The 4435-nt window shown below is 49.9% G+C and overlaps 1 pseudogene; it reads left to right on the forward strand.

The window, feature by feature from the left end:
• The first annotated feature begins 2902 nt into the window (after window positions 1-2902).
• LOC136458311 (probable calcium-binding protein CML7) lies at window positions 2903-4046 on the forward strand (annotated as a pseudogene).
• The last annotated feature ends 389 nt before the right edge of the window (window positions 4047-4435 follow it).

The raw sequence follows: 4435 nt of genomic DNA on the forward strand, positions 1-4435 counted from the left end.
ATCTAGTTTCCCAGGATACAATACTGATGTTGTGGCCCATATCATGGAAATACTCAGCAACTGTAATTCCTGATGGAAAAAGATACAATGTGACTGTTAATAGAAACCCTGTGCCGAACAGCAATAGTTTTCTAGAATATGCTGTCACCGAAATCTTGTGTTAATTAAGTAGTACATGTTTGTGCTGTTTGTCATTGCCTCGAGAGCTCGCCTGTTACTGAGAGTCCAGCCTACAAGTTATTATTATTGCTGATGCAAGCTTCAGAAGACAAGAGAAAGATGTAGTAAATCTTCACGTATAACTGATAGAGATATATTTGGACAGAGGAGATTTGCAGAGTATTCTATAGTTCAAGCAGATTCTTCTTTTACCAAGTCATAAACCGTAAAAGTATTTAAAATGTTGTGGTGATCTATGGCTTTGACGTGTTCTATATTTGGACAGAGGAGATTTGCACAGAGTGTTCTATATTTGGACAGAGGAGATTCGCAGAGTGTTCTATACGTTAGCATGTTGTGGTGATCTATGGCTTTGACGTGAAGCACACCTCCCTGATTATGACAAGGACAAGGAACTTTTGCATTTACCTGCGTTGCAATGGGAGCCAAAAATTTGAGGGGAAGGAAGGAACTTTTGCATTTACCAGCAAGGCAAGATGTCATTGATATCCTGGATTTAGAGATCCATGGGCCAGGCAGGAGGTCTTGGATGTGACTTCCACTAGTGACCTCCTCTTGTCACCACTGCTGCATTAGACTGGAACCTCCATTTACCAATATGCAATTCACAAAGCTACAAACATGAGAAACAAAAATTTCATAACCAACCACAAATTTTTGAATTGACTGATGGATTGAAGTAACAAATTTTCGAATCATACATTTCCTGAACTCCTTCCAGCAAAATCACCACATAAATCGAACATTTCATCCATGTTACTACAAGTGCCTACGACGATCATTAGTTAGTTACAACAAAACAGGGCTCGTTAATCCTAGACAGATTCAGAAGAAAATACTTCATCAATCCCAGACCAGACTGAGAAGAAAATAGATACCGAAACAATCTGACAACATTGAACTCTTGTACTGTAGTGCCATTAGGATTGCATGAGAAGCTGAAACGAACATGTGGCGAGTTCACACAAGCCGGCTGTTCCTCGATGTGGCAATGGCGACAAGCACGCGGAGTGGACGACGAAGGAGGCCGCCACCGTCGTGGCCTCATCCTCCCGAGCCACCACCGTCCATGAAGCATCACCAAGAATTGGGAATGTTGAACAGGCATTGATCTGGAAAATTCAATGTCTACTACATGGTTGTTGAACCCAATTTTATTTATTCAGACATGATTATTTAACCTTGAATTGTGATGCCTCCTGCATACATTTTTAATCTGGGATCAATCCTTCAGTCAGAAGTGGATTACAAAGACAAGCAATATTGTACTAAGCAACAAAATCCGAGACATAAGAAATCGTCAGTGCCCCAAATAGCTAGATAGTTTGGACCTCACGACGACATGCGCTGCAATACGAGGCATGCGCTGCGTAGGCTTGGATCATTGGGCGTCATTTAAACCTTTCCAAAATTTATTTAATATGGCACTTTAATCAATTCACCTCGAAGCATTTTTTGTATGATGGGTATGTGCAGTAGTGGCTTGCGTCGAGAAAACAACAGAAGAGATCATGGAGTGCAGTTTAGAATGGAGCAAGGCACAAGATATCATCTATTACCTGCGTTACTCTTCTTTAGAGAAAATCATGGAAACATGATGAAATTCAGGGAGTGCAGTTTAGAATGGCCGCGGCGGTACCCTAGCAACACAGGCACCCCGAGGGCCGCCGCCACGCCCCTTGGACCCGCTCTTCCTGGTCTTGGACTACGCAGCCTTGGCCGACCCGCGTGCTCCCACGCCTGCCATGTCGTGGACTCCCGGCACAGTTAGATGCTCCGCGCGGATCTCCTCCCTGCCGCACTGGCGCGCTACCCGTCCGCCTCCCACCTCGACCTCTTTCTCTCTGCGCGAGCGTCCCCGATGCGGCCCTCGATTCTACGCGTCTTAGGCGCAGGCACGCAGCGCAGCGTAGCCACCTGCCGCCCGGACTTGTGCTGCCCACGATCGAGATCGCCCAGCCTGCACGTCGATGATGGAGCCCACATCCACGACGGAGGCGGCGGGGAATCACGTAGGAAGGATGAGCACCGGAATGGAGGAGGGATGAGCAACGTATGCGGAGGCAATGTACGTGCTGCGGCGAGGCTTTGTAGGTGCGGAGGCAGGAGATTGAGCGGAGGTGGACTCCGCGTGGAAAGAGCCGCGGATTTCTCGTGCGTCAATTTTTCTCGCCTCAATATTCCTTTTTCCACGACACATGGAGGGGGAGAAGGAATACCATACAAAATATGCTGATCATTGGATCGTGCGTGAGTAATGAGAGAGAATATTGAGGACAGGTCTGGGCGGTTGATTCGGATGTGGTTGGTTTTGTGTATATAATTTTTTGGGTGCATTTAGGATGGCCATCTCAGCGGGGATGCTTTTCTGAGTGGACCAAACGAAGAAAACTTGCATTAGTAGGGTAGATGAGGCACTTGATTTGGCACACGAGACGGGTCCTGCCTTCCTGGCGTCGCACCAAGCTACGGCGCGGTTCGAACTTGCCTTTCGCAGCGACGAAATCACCGGTCTGTTCGCTGGTTGGTTTCTGGGCTGGTTTGAGCTGACTAGTGCTGGTTTGTTGTGAGAGAAAAACACTGTTGGCTGACTGGTTTAGGCTGGCTGAAACCAACGAGTGAACAGGCTGCACATCTCAGCTTCTAGTTGGTTCGGAGAGCGGCCAAATCAAGCGGCGAGATCTCCGACCCCCACCCTGATCCCACGACCCCGGCGGCGGCGATGGGCGGCATGGACCTGACAGAGGACCAGATCGCCTGGAGGCAGGAGGCCTTCTCGCTGTTCGACGTCGACTGGGACGGCCACATCGCGCCCCAGAGCTGGGCTTCCTCATGCGCTCACCCGGCGGGAACCCCACGCAGGTGCACCTCTGGGATTTCGCCGCGCAGGAGAAGCTCACGGCGCCCTTCGACTCTCCGCGCTTCCTCGGGCTCACGCGCGCCCACCTCAAGCCCTAGCCTTTCGATGCCCGCTCTTCAAGGCGACGCTGTCCGCGTCCTCGACAAGAACGGCTCCGGCACTGTCTCTATCACTGATCTCCGCCACGCCCTCACTTCCATCGGCGAGAAGCTCGAGACGCACAAGTTCGACGGATGAATCCGCAAGTTTCCAATTCGCTGATTTCACCGCCCCCGCGCTCTCCGTCCGACGACGAAGTGGCCACCCGATTCGAATCTCAGGCTGCGAATGGAGGAGCAGCCTCGTCAGCGCAGGTCGGCATGAACGAGTCGGGCACGCGCTTAAACGCGACGAAAGATCGGCATTCAGAGACATGGAAACAGGGTTCGCGTGGCTTGGCTCCGGAAAGATAAGTGAACTGATAGCTCATCTAACATTCACAAAGTTTTGGCAAAATGTGCAAAAATAAAAAGCAGAAGTAATTCAGACTGCATTCTTAACCCGGAAACTTGCAATTCTTTAAATTCCTTCCGATAACCAATTCGCCTGCTCAAGCGTTCGCACAATCGACGAATTTACACATATACCTTCAGAGCATCAAAAACAATATCGACTTTTCGGCTAGCAGAGGCTAACCACCGAAGGCTCCAGACACCGTCAGCATCGACATTCCGCTCTAGCCTACACGAAAGGGACTTCGCCTCGAACGTCTTTTCAATATCACTCGGAAGCAGCTCTCGCCAGACCAGTTCCATCCCGATCATAACCTTTTTTTTAATAGTTTACAAAAAGAACCATTTCGCTAAGCATGATTATCTGTTGAATGCATCAAAAACTCTATTACGTCGTCGACTCTTTTTCGTTTGTGGTTTCAGGTCCATTTCGGACACTTCGCAGCAGGCTAACACCGATCCTAGCAGGCAGTGAACTAGTTTTCGACCAGACAGCGGTGGCCTGGGCGAACACCGCGCAAGCACCCCAGGAGAGCGCGCTCGTCGGCCTGGGCTGCGTGACCGGTTTGGCCAGCTGGAGAGCAGGCCCAGCGAAGAGGTTTTTCATCCGAGAAATGCTATAGGACATACATATGTTTTTATTGTTTGTTACCACACGAATTTTGATGAAGAATCGATGTCTAGTCTGTTCCTGATTCGGCAGTTGGTTTGCTTTGTGGACGCTGATGTGTGGGGCCCACTCTGGCTTTACTGCTTCAAATCGGAAGTCGCGTCTGTTTTTCGGCTGTCTCACTTCCCCAATCGTCCCAGCGAGAGGGGTTTGTCCCAGAGGCCAACGATTGTCTCGGCGTCACGGCGAGCCGCGCCCTCTCCGTCTATGCGCGTCGGCCTCCATCTCGTCTGC

The sequence above is a fragment of the Miscanthus floridulus genome, chromosome 6 (genome assembly GCF_019320115.1).
Source record: "Miscanthus floridulus cultivar M001 chromosome 6, ASM1932011v1, whole genome shotgun sequence".
Lineage (NCBI taxonomy): Eukaryota > Viridiplantae > Streptophyta > Magnoliopsida > Poales > Poaceae > Miscanthus > Miscanthus floridulus.